The sequence below is a fragment of the Sciurus vulgaris genome (assembly GCF_902686455.1).
Source record: "Sciurus vulgaris genome assembly, chromosome: 18".
NCBI classification, from domain to species: domain Eukaryota; kingdom Metazoa; phylum Chordata; class Mammalia; order Rodentia; family Sciuridae; genus Sciurus; species Sciurus vulgaris.
Window position 1 is genome coordinate 13,735,004 of NC_136479.1, and position 12,543 is coordinate 13,747,546.

At 49.4% G+C, this 12,543-nt stretch overlaps 1 long non-coding RNA gene across 5 annotated transcripts; it reads left to right on the forward strand.

Moving 5' to 3' along the window:
- The first annotated feature begins 278 nt into the window (after positions 1-278).
- Positions 279-5,260, forward strand: LOC306649717. Of its 5 annotated transcripts, none has more exons than XR_013760694.1 (5): positions 279-849; positions 985-1,584; positions 2,286-2,516; positions 4,034-4,188; positions 4,647-5,260. It is a non-coding gene; the product is annotated as an uncharacterized lncRNA (long non-coding RNA). The 5 variants fall into 5 exon arrangements; XR_013760696.1 differs by having other exon boundaries at positions 292-1,191; positions 1,498-1,584; XR_013760695.1 differs by having other exon boundaries at positions 280-1,584; positions 2,286-3,277.
- The last annotated feature ends 7,283 nt before the right edge of the window (positions 5,261-12,543 follow it).

Here is a 12,543-nt window from a genome sequence, read left to right on the forward strand (position 1 = left end):
GGGGATTACAGATGCGTGTCACCACATCTGGCTAAGCTCCCTTATTTTAGAAGTGAGAAAACTGATACCCAGCATAGCAAAGGGACTTGTTCTGAGGGATTGAGGTGTCTTGACCCCTTTCCCTCCTCCTACACCCCACTGCCCAGGGCACATAGTTCACGCGATCGTGGGGCTTAAAGACTCTACGGTCATGCATGAGCCACATATCATTTTTAAACTAAAGAAAAAGACTGACTATATGGATGGGATTAACACAGAGGATCTTGTCAGTTAAGAAATTTCCAACCAATGAGGTTTCTGTCGCTGAGGTCACAAGATCAGCCTGTTCCATTCTGGGGTTCTTTAAGGAAATACTAAATCAAGATGAATATTTCAATTCTGAGTCAGCCTTGGTTTCGCTTTCTAAATCACTCAACAGCGATCTGGTAAGATGTTAAGAAATGAGTAAAAAGAAAAAAAAAAATTGAAGAGTTGGGTGGAGGGAGAAAGAACGAGCAGGTTTCAGGGGAAGTCACCTGGGAGCTACTGTGGCCCGGCTGTAATTAATAACATGGCGGACAGGACAGAGGCGGCCCGTGTTAATCACAGCCTTCCCTCCTGGCTCACTTCTCTCTAGGGCCCCCTTGAGGTGCTCACTGAGTTTAATTACTCTCCCCAGGAGGCCTTTCTCCCCTCCTGCAGCCAGATCGTCACTTTAGGGGGGCTGGGGGGGGGGCAGGAAGGCTGTCCCGTGTCCCCAGAGAATTAGAAAAACAAGAACAGCCTCTGCTGAACTGGTTCAGTAAATCATTGATCTGCATGTCAGAAAGTTCCAGACCTACAGCCTAGATTGAGTGCTTTGTAGCCCAGGTCAGGACTTCTCCCGTTTTGCTGTGCTCAGTGGACTCACTGGGGTGGAATGGGGTCGGGTGGGGAGGTCCTGTTGGAGGGCAGAGTCGGCATGACAGGTCTGGGGCGGGGCCTGGGGTTCTGCATTTCTTCCAGGCATCCAGGGGCTACTGATGCTGCAGGTCTGGAGACGACTCTCAGCTCCGCGTGGAGAGTCTAAGGTTCCCAAACTCGCCTGCCCGTTTGAGTCACCCGGGCAACCTCCAAGAGCTACTGATGCCTGGGTCTTATCATCCGATGCTGATGTGGATTAAGCCTGAGCGTTAGGATCCTGCAAAGCTTCCAAGGAGATTCCAGTAGAAGGTCGGAGGCCCATGGCCTGAGGCTAGAGCTGTGACTCTCAAACTTTTAGCACCTGGAGAGTTTGTTACAAACAGATCATGGGGCGGAGCTTGGGGCTCAGTGGGAGACTTCTTGCTTAGCAGGCGCCAGGCTCTGGGTGGGTTCTGCTCCCAACACGGCAACAAATAAACCAACCAGGTCCGGGGCCCCACCCTCCTGAGTTTCTGATTCAGCAGGTCTGGGTGGGGCCCGGGGATTGGCATTTCTCAAAGGGTATTGCCCAATCGGCTGGTCTTGGGATCTCACTTTGTAAACCACAACCTGCAGGCCAATGGGGAAGAGGAGGGATCAGACAGATAAAAAGCAGCCTTGCCAAGGAAGCCACGGGATTGTCTCACTTAGGCAAGTACTTAGGTAAGTGAATTGCCAGGGTCCAGGAGCGACGTTGGCTGTTCTTGTCACCTGGGGAAGACTGCGTGGTCCCTCACTGTGGCGCAAGTCTTGTGGATTCCCTGTTGGTCTTCTCCACATGAACAACCCTTTGCTAGAGTTCACAGACCTCTTCGCATCCGTCAGCTCATGTACCAGCGTAGAAAGTTCTGTTGTCATTGAGATTATGAATGGAATATCTTTCTGGAAAGTTTGCAAAAAAAAAAAATTGTGTGTGTGTGTGTGTGTGTGTGTGTGTGTGTGTGTGTGTGTAAGATTGAACCCCAGGACCCTGCCCTTGCTGAGCACACAGTCTTCCACTGAGCTACCCACCAGTCTTTGCAAACATATTTTTGAAGCCAAGTAGTCTACCCAGATAAAGCATCCCCACAGAGAAAATGATGCATGCTAGGAAGCCTAGAGGGCCAAGAAGTATGTGGGCCATTAAGTCATAGAAACTTGGGCCATTAAGCCAGAGAAACTTTCTGGACCTCTCAGGCTGGACATTAAAACTCCTGCTGAGAGCTGGTTATTTGATTACACCACAAGCAAAGTTTTAGAAATTGCTTCTATTTTCTTCCAGGCCTATAGGGGCCCCGGGCTGGGCTGGCATGTGGTCAGGCTAATTTTTGCCTCCTGACGGGGATCTTAAACATCGCTCTTTTGTTTCATTCTGTTATATGTAGACTATAAATCAGACAGCAAAGCCAAGTCAGACAAAGAAAGACGAGGGATCGGTTTTATTTTTACTCTCCCAAATACCACGCCCAACATTGACCTTGCAACTGACTTAGAGACTGACCTCGAACGTGAGTTCATCCAGTATGATTTTAGGGCCACCATGGTGAACAGAACGGACAGTGCCTGCCGTCACAGAGCTTCAGAGTTGGTGCAAGAAAGAGAAGCCACGAGTAAAGGTCCTACCCCGAGCTGCACGTTGAGACGCGTCCCCAAATCGGGGAACTCCTCCGGAATTGTCCTTCACTTGCCCTCTCCTTTGCCCTTTGGCCCTGTCTGAATCCTTTTGTTGTTTTGTTTTGTTTTGTGTTTTGGTCCTGGGGGTTGAACCTAGGGCTGCTCTACCACGGAGGTACATTTCTAACCCTTTTGATTCTATTTTGAGACAGGGTCTCCCTAAGTTTCCCAGGCTGACCTTGAACTCACCATCTTCCTGCCTCACACCCCCCGGAATGGCTGAGATCACAGGTGCCCACCACCATGCCTGGCTTTATACCCCTTCCCTTTTATCTGGAATTATAAATTTGGCCTCAGTGATTCTGAATCATCTTCGGATTTACCGAACCGGGAACATCTGATGACCTTTGTACCACCCCCTCTTTAGTCTTTAGTACTAAGACAGAGCCATCTCAAAGAACTACAGGAGCTAGCTGGGGAAGGACCTCGGCGGCACGCCAGTGTCCTGGTCAGAGGAGAAAGGAGACACTGAGCCCTGTACCAGAAGAGCCTGCTCATCACACGTCCATCCTGACCCCTTTCCTTCCCTGTGAAAGCCCTTTGCACCTGAGACCCCCAAGATGGAACTTGGGGATTGTGCCCCTCCATCTTCTCAAGATTGCTTGGCGTTGAATAAACCTGGCTCCTCAGCTGCTGGATACTGGCTTGTGAGCTGTGGACAGGCCAGACCTTCACCCGGTAACAGGAGAGAAAAATAACAGAGGTATCATTCATGGTGGAAGTCCAAAGAGCTTGACTTCAGTTGGGCCCTAGAGAGTGACAAAAGGGGAACCAGGGAGTAATTGTGCAGGGGAAGCATTTCAGCTAGAAAGAAAAAGTCCCTGAGGTGGCAAAGAACTTGACGATAGCTGGGAACCGAGATACATGCTAGGTTAAACATTTTTCATCCAAGGGGGGTGCAGTGGTGCACGCCTGTAATTCCAGTAGCACGGGAGGCTGAGGAAGGAGGATCGAAAGTTCGAAGCCAGCCTTAGCAAAAGCGAGGCCGTAAGCAACTCAGTGAGATCCTGCCTCTAAATAACATACAAAATAGGGCTGGGGCTGTGGCTCAGTGGTTGAGTGCCCCCGAGTTCAATCCCCACTACCCGCCCTCCTCCTTCATTATTATGAATAATAATGTAAATTATTCATCCAGGTGAGGTGGCGCACACCTGTAATCCCAGCTACTTGGGGAGGGCTGAAGCAGGAGGATCCCACGTTCAACGTCAGCCACAAGGAAAGGTTGGGTTGTAGCCCAAACAAAATAAGCTATTTTCTTCCTCCATTTCTCCATAGCTCAATGACTAGTTGTAGAACTAATTTAAATGCTGGTCTTATGTATGGTCCATGCCCAGATTATAGGAAAGGTCACAATTAAAAGGTAGTTATCAGGAGAGCATAAAGCAGAGACTGACGGTGGCAGAAACCAGACACACAGACCATCAAGCCTCTGAATAATCGTGGTTTCTTTGACTCACAGGTCTGGAGTGACTCTGTGACCTCTGGACGGAGGTAAGACAGCCACAGCGCCATTTGTCAAGACTAATGAACCACGTGGAGCCCACCTGCCCGAGAGTGAGCTGACACTCCCACAGAAGGTGCTAGATAGACTTTCCCTCGGTGGCACCAAGCGAGGTGGGCCCGGGCGTGACCGTCGTCCTCCAGCATGCCAGCTTGTTGCTAATGAAACCTTTGCTTCTCTTGTCACTCTGTCCCTGAGTCACTGGCTGTCTTGGGCGGCAGCAGAAATGGACCTTCCATGGTTGGGGAAGGAGAAAGGGAGAAATAGGTTCTCCAGAGAACAGAACCAATGGAAGAGAGGGACAGAGAGAGATGATAAGGACTGGCTCGCATGACGATGGAGGCTGGGACTTCCTGAGGCCTGAGGAAAAGAGAGGGCAGTGAGTTCGAGGTCCTGGTCTAAACCCAGAGGCCGGTGCAGTAGTGCAGCCTGGGGTGCTACGGCCAAACCTTGAGCCCAAACCCAGAGGACCCAGAGTGCTGGGGGTGTAAGTCCCACCGAGGGCCTGTCCCACCTCGAGTCCTCAGGCAGGAGTGAATTTGCCCTTCTTCTCCCTTTTTGTCCCCAATAGAGATGGTGCGCATCTGGATCAGGGAAGACTCTGCTTTTCCTGCTGATTCCAAAGCTAACCTTCTGGAAGAACCCCACAGACACACCCAGAGTGATGTTTCACTGGACATGTGGATGTCCTGGGACCCAGGCGCGTGAGCACAAAACGAACCATCCACGAGTGACAGACACAGGAGGTGCGGGAGGTGGTGGGGCTGTTGTGGTTTGTACCCGGTCAACCTGGTCAGGTTGGAAGTGTTTCCCAGAATCCTCTTCCCCGCTGTACTGGACTTGAAAAGAGATAGGTGTGAGTGACGCAGAGAAGCCTGCGGGTTCTGCTTTGTCCTCGCCCTCCTCTGCTCTGTGTCCAACTCAGCTGATGACCAGCAGCAGCCCCGGACGCTTGCTGGCAGCCCTGGAGCTTTCCCTTGGTTGTCCTGCTTTGGTGGCTGAATGTGCTCGTCTGTCCAGATGGACTGGCCAGAGCCTGCTCTGATCCCGCAGCTTCCTGCCTGGACTGTCCCTTCCCCACTGACTCCTTCAACTCTGAATTCACAGTCACGCATCCCTTAATAAGGAGGATACATTCTGAGACATGCATAATTAGCAACACGATCTCCAGGGATTAAATATTATTGGGGGTGCATGACTGCAGTGTGTGTGTGTGTGTGTGTGTGTTTGTGTGTGTTTGTGTGCGCGTGTGGTGCTGGGGATTAAACCCAGGGCCTCCCACATGCTAAGCAAGGACACTGTCACTGATCTACATCCCCAGACCTTTTTTAAGTTCCATTTTGAGACAGGGTCTTGCTAAATTACCCAGACTGGTCTTGAACTTGGGATCCTCTTGCTTCAGCCGCCCAGCTGCACACCTATCTTCTAATTCCTAGATTAAGTCCCTTATCCTAGAACTCCCTCTGGATCAGCACCATGCCAGCACTTTCCCCAAAAGACCAGCACGATCAGCCAGCTTCTGTTCCTCAGTGACTATAAGCAACCAGAAGGTGGGGATCAAAAACGCGGGCGCAGCTGGGCACGGTGGCGCACGCCTGTAATCCCAGCAACGCAGGACTGAGGTGGGAGAATCACGAGATCGAGACTAGTGTGGTCAACTTTGCAAGACCCCGTCTCAAAATTTTAAAAAGTAAAAAATTAACAAAGGGGGAAGGTAGCTCAATGGGAGAGCTCTTGTCAGGCACGTGGGAGGCCCTGAGTTTGGTCCCCAGCACTGAAAAAAGACAAGAAAAGAAACACAACAAGCAAAGTGCATTGCTACGCATCTCAAGGAGTTGGTCAAGAAGTACAATTCCCGCTGGGCGCGGTGGCGCACGCCTGTAATGCCAGCTGCTTGGGAGGCTGAGACAGGAGGATCGAGAGTTCAAAGTCAGCCTCAACCAAAGCGAGGCTCTAAGCAACTCAGTGAGACCCTGTCTCTAAATCGAATAAGAAATAGGGCTGGAGGTGTGGCCCAGTGGTTGAGTACCCCTGAGGTCAATCCCTGGCATCCCCCCCCCCCCCAAAAGAACAACTCCCCTGGCACTGCTTCGTGGGAGGAACTTTGGTAGCGACACACGAAACCAAGCACTTCCTCTGCGTCTACCTGGGCCAGGTGGCCATTCTTCCTTCAAATCTGGTTCAAAGCACCAAGTGCACCACTGTCCAGTGCTCCACCCAAAGACAAGGACTGGCAGCCTGCATTCCAAAGGCCGGACTGAAATCTTCAGTCACGCCAAGGGAACACCTGTCTCTACCTTTGAACTTCACTGTGTTTTGTATGGGACATTCTGCAGGCGAATCTGTTGTGGTTTTTAAGCGAAGAGCAAACCAGCCGACATTTGTGTCTATTTTCTGTTTCACACTTCTCTGCCCTGTTCTCCACGCTCAATCTATTCCTTTAAAAAATAAACCTGGGTCAGAGGCTGTAGCTCAGCGGTGCAGTGCTTGCCTAGCATGATGCACAAGGCCCTGGATTTAATCTCCCAAGCCAAAAAACATCTGTTGAAGATGGAGGAAACAAACAAACAAACAAACAAAAAAACCGCGAGGCCTTGAACCCTTTTCCTGTAGCCCATGGCATTTCTGCATTGAACCCAGACTGACAGATACCAGGGGACCAAGCCACACAGGCCAAGGTGAAGGCCAAGGGAAGCAATGCAAGGGCTCTGAGTCAGGCAACGGGCACGTGGCTCCCCTCCCCACAGTCAGGGTTCAAGGCCTCGCGGGTTCTAAACAGAACTGGGCACTGTGAAAAAGAACCTGCCACGGACTGTTTCCCTAGTGTCCCTGGTGCTGCCGCCTCCCTGGCGATTGCTATTTGACTCCTCCACACCACCTATGTCTACGGAGCAGGAGGATTACCGAGCGGCGGGGAGTCTTAGCACATTTACACCACAGTTTTGGGGCCAGCATGGGAACAGGTTGGGAGTTCACCTGAGCCTGAGAGCAGCTCTGATCTGCCCTCGGTGGGAAGCACTGGGGAGAGGAGTGCGTGCCATGCCCTGAAGCAGCAGGAGGAGCCACCTCAGAGTCCCCCAGGGAGCTTAAGAACAGATGCCTGAAGCTGGTGTGGTGGGGACACCTGTGGCCAGCTGCTCAGGAGGCTAAGGCAGGAGGATGGCAAAGTCAAGGCCACCCTAGGCAACTTACTCAGACACTGGTTGGTGGTGCTACTGGGGACTGAACCCAGGGATGCTTTCCTCTGAGTTACATCCCTGGCCCTATTTAAAAATTTAGATCAAGCAAAGGAGAGATATATATTATAAGCAACTGGTGACACAGGGCACATTCCAAATGCTATCTGCTGATCAGATAGAGAAGCTGTCAACCAAAAATGTCTTGAGACAGCCAGACCACTGTCAACCGCCTCGTGACCACCAGGATGACATCATCCCCACGTCCGCCCCATACCAAGTGTCCTCTAGAAGAACAACTCGAGACCCCAAAGCGTCTCTCACTCTCAAGATGGCCCACGTCCCCCTCCAAGGCCTGCTCCTCTGCTTGTGCTGCTGATGTATCTTGAAATTATTTTCGGTGACATAGGTCAATGATGCCATTATCCCGAGTTGGGGGGGGTCCCCTCTCTGTACCTCCACGGACCCCTCTGGAGACACCAACACCTGAAGGTGAGGCCCAAGCTTCAACCACAGCACCCAGGCAGGTCACGAAGTGGGAAGCCTTATGCTTTGCTTAATGGATTCTGAAACTGCACGCTCGCACTTTGCACAGGCTAATGATGGCGTGCGGGCGATTTGCACGAGAGCGTGGATTTATGGTAACGCCAAGGTGGTACATCTCCCAGAGGTATGGAGGTGACAGGCCTGGGAAAGAAACTGGCTTAGAGAGTGACAGATCTCAGGGGAAACCTGAAAGCACGTCCAGATGGAAGTGTGGTCTCCCTTTCTCTCCTTGCCATCTGTCTTTTATGTCTCCCAGGCTATCTCAGGGGAACTATGGCGTCTCAATAGGCAGTTTTGAAGGCAGGGCCTAGTGGGAGGTGTTAGAGTCATGAGTGCCCCGCCCTCCAGAAGCCTCCACCTGTCCAACTAGCCAGAAGCTCATGAGGGATCAGTGTCTTTCTAGAAGGACAGGGTTAGCTGCCACGGAAGTTCTGCCCCCTTTTCTCTCCCGTGCCCAGGCCCCTTCCAGCTCCTGCCATGTCATGAAACAGCAGGATGCCCTCACCAAATGAGATCACTTCACTTGATCCTGAACTTCCTGTTCTCCAGACTGTGAACCAAAATAAACCTTTTTTTCCCCCCTCTATACAGTCCCTCCTTCCTCCATTCTTGCCCCCCTCCCAACCCCCGGTTATGTGTCATCATCCGCTTATCAGTGAGATCATTTGTCTTTTGGATTTTTGAGATTGGTTTATCTCACTTAGCATGATATTCTCCAATTTCATCCATTTGCCTGCAAATGCCATAATTTTATCATTCTTTATGGCTGAGTAATATTCCATTGTATATATATACCACAGTTTCTTTATCCACTCATCAATTGAAGGGCATCTAGGTTGGTTCCACAGTCTGGCTATTGTGATTTAGCAGCTATGAACATTGATGTGGCTGTATCTCTGTAGTACGCTGATTTTAAGTCCTTTGGGTATAGGCCGAGGAGTGGGATAGCTGGGTCAAATGGTGGGTCCATTCCAAGTTTTCTAAGGAATCTCCACACTGCTTTCCAGATTGGCTGTACTAATTTGCAACCCCACCAGCAATGTATGAGTGTACCTTTTTCCCCACATCCTCTCCAACACCTATTGTTGCTTGTGTTCTTGATAATCGCCATTCTAATTGGGGTGAGATGGAATCTTAGTGTAGTTTTGATTTGCATTTCTCTTATTACTAAAGATGGTGAACATTTTTTCATATGTTTGTTGATTGCTTGTAGATCTTCTTCTGTGAAGCGTTTGTTCATATCCTTAGCCCATTTGTTGATTGGGTTAATTGTATTCTTGGTGTAGAGTTTTTTGAGTTCTTTATATATTCTGGAAATTAGTGCTCTATCTGAAGTATGGGTGGCAAAGATATTCTCCCACTCTGTAGGCTCTCTCTTCGCATTGCTGATAGTTTCCTTTGCTGAGAGAAAGCTTTTTAGTTTGAATCTATCCCAGTTATTGATTCTTGCTTTTATTTCTTGTGCTATGGGAGTCCTGTTAAGGAAGTCTGATCCTAAGCCAACAAGTTGAAGATTTGGACTTACTTTTTCTTCTATAAGATGCAGGGTCTCTGGTCTGATTTCGAGGTTCTTGATCCATTGTGAGTTGAGTTTTGTGCAGGGTGAGAGATAGGGGTTTAGTTTCATTCTGTTGCATATGGTTTTCCAGTTTTCCCAGCACCATTTGTTGAAGAGGCTATCTTTTCTCCATTGCATATTTTTGGCCCCTTTGTCTAGTATGAGAAAATTGTATTTATTTGGGTTTGTGTCCGTGTCCTCTATTCTGTACCATTGATCTACCTGTCTACAAAATAAACCTTTTTTTTCTTATAAATCATCCAGTGTTGGGTATTTTCTTATAGCAACAGAAAACAGACAAAGACTGTTGGCACCTCTGCCAAAATGCAAGTAAAGGTTTCAGCAACTTCTGTTTATTCTTAGCCGATCTCCATTTTTTCTCCATAATCTACCTCCTGGCCTGGCACACGGCCAGCATGTGGGCATGATTATCAGTAATGGGACTGCACATTGCTGAGGCAGGGCTGGTGTGGTCCTTCCAAGGTGCTCCTGGCCTGGACACTCAAGCCCCCAGCACACTCTCAGGCCTCCTCTCAGCCCCACCCTCTCTCCACAGCTCCAGATCTGCTTGCACAGTGGCCCACTCCCATCTAGAAGGGGACATCCCCAGGCCCCTGACACTTCTGTTTTCTCCTTTCCTCCCGGAGATCCTCGCCTGTTTTCCTGGCACCCCCCAGCACCCAGGCCAGCACCTGGACATCAGCCTGTCTCCTCCGCTCATTCTCCCAACCTGCGGTTGATCAGTCAGTAAGTCCTGTCCGTTCTACCTCCAGAATGTCTGGCGAATCCGCCCCTCCTCCTGCTCCTTTTCTGGCTCTGGCTTTGATTGCAGCAACAGCACGGGAACTGGTCCAACTGCCTCCAGTACATTCCTGTCCCGACACCCAGGGGACATCTCATTGCCCCAACAACGCACTTCTGACCGGGAGACCCCCTGATTGACAGCCTCTTGGTCACCCTCAGATAATGGCACAAGACCTGGTCCCTGCCCACCTTTCCTGCTTCCCTTCCGGATATAGCTTATGCTCTAACTGTGCTGGGTGACTTCTAGCTTCCAGAACGTTCTGGTACTCCCTGTTTGTTCCGGCTGTTCTCTCTGCCAGGCATACCTCCCCTCCCCTCGCCTCCTGGGCAGGTTGCTCTTCTGCTTCGAGCCCTGGCCTGTCTCTGTCGCCATGGAGAAGTCAGCTCCTTGCTGAGCCACAATCTCCCCAGATAGGACTGCTCTGGGCTTTGGGCTAGGAGATTTCTTTTTCTGTCCCCCACCCCTCTTGCGTAAATTCCTTGAGGGCAGGAATTTTATTTTTTAACCTCTGCCCTCTCAAAACTAAACAGCCTGGCCCTTGGCAAATATCAAAATGTAAATATGTGTTGAGCAAATAAATGTTACTAAAGAAATGAGCTGGATCAGGGCTGGGTTATCCCGTGGAGTATAGATCCAGTAGTGAAACTCCCCACAACGTGCAAAAAAATTATTTGCAAAGAATTTGATAGTTGGAAAGAAGCGTTGATGCGTCATTTTGAGAAAAATAAATGAGAACTTCAGGAACTTTTTTACAGTCCTCTCGCTGTTCAGTCTTTTGTATTATGATCAATTAACAATCACAGAACTTTTTATTAGCTTTTAAAACATTTAGGACCTGGGCTGCGGAATGTAGCTCAGTGGTAAAGCATTGGCTCAGCGTTCACAAGGCCCTGGTTTTTTGTGTGTGGTGCTGGGGATCGAACCTAGGGCCTCATTCATGGTAGGAAAGCCCACTGCAAATTGGTGAAGCCACTTTGGAAAGCAGTATGGAGATTCCTCGGAAAACTTGGAATGGACCCACCTTTTGACCCAGCTATCCCACTCCTCAGTTTATACCCAAAGGACTTAAAATCAGCATACTACAGTGATGCAGCCACATAAATGTTCATAGCTGCTCAATTCACAATAGGTAGAACCAACCTAGATGCCCTTCAACAGATGAATGGATAAATAAACTGGTATATATACACAATGGAATATTACTCAGCTGTAAAGAAGTATAATATTATAGCATTTGCAGATAAATGGGTGGAATTGAGAAGATCATGCTAAGTAAAATAAGCCAATCCCAAAAAACCAAATGCCAAATGTTTTCCGTGAGAAGTGGATGCTGACACATAATGGGGGGGGCGGGGTAAGAGAAGAGTGGAGGAACTTTAGATTACATAGAAGGAAATGAGAGGGAGGAGGAGATGGGGGTAGGAAAGATGGAATGAAACAGACATCATGACCCTATGTACACGTATGGTTACATGAATGGTATGAATCTACATCGTGCCCAACCACAGAAATGAAAAGTCGTACCCCATTTGTGTACAATGAATCAAAATGCAGTCTGTAAAAATTAAAAAGATAAATAAATTATAAATTAAAATAAAGGAGAGTCGAGCTACTCCATGTTGTTAGAGGCCAGATCTGGTATGGCCAGATCTGTCATGCCCCCTCTCATTTAAAAAGAAAAATAGAGAGAGAAAGCCCCCTGCCACTGAGTCACACCCCCAGCCTCAGCCCCATCCTTTTGATTTTTTATTTTGATGCAGGGTCTCACTAAGTTGCCGAGGGTCTTGCTACATTGCTGAGGCTGGCCTTAAATATGTGATCCTCCTGCCTCAGCCTCCCGAGTTGCTGGGATCACAGGTGAGCACCACAGCGCCTGGGTTTTATGATCATTTTTAATGTTGACCTTTTTTTGAGGTGTTGGGGATTTGAACCCAGGGCCTCTCACCTGCTAAGGAAGCAAGTCCTCTATTACTGAGCTATAATCCCAGCCCAGACCTTGACTTAAAAAAAAAAAAAATCATTCAAATGCTTATAACATCAAAGTTACCATTTTAGCTGTTTCGAGTGCACAGTTTGGTGCCAGAACAGGCGTCACGCTGTGCAGCCCTCACCACCGTTTTGTCACACAAACTGAAACACCAGGCCCACTGAACAGTGGCTTCCCATCTCTCACCCCAGCTCCTGGCAACCGCTTTCTGAATGACATACCCTTTCAAAAGAATCAGAGCTGTTGTTTGACAAACGTCCCACCTGCTATATTGGTCGGGTGGCTTCCTCCTGGCATTGTTCACTCTGTCTTTCCTGGAAATGGGGAGGTCGTTTCCAGGCTCGAGTGGAGTCCGGCTACGCGGGGGCCAGTCCCAGTGTGCCAGGTCAGAAGGCA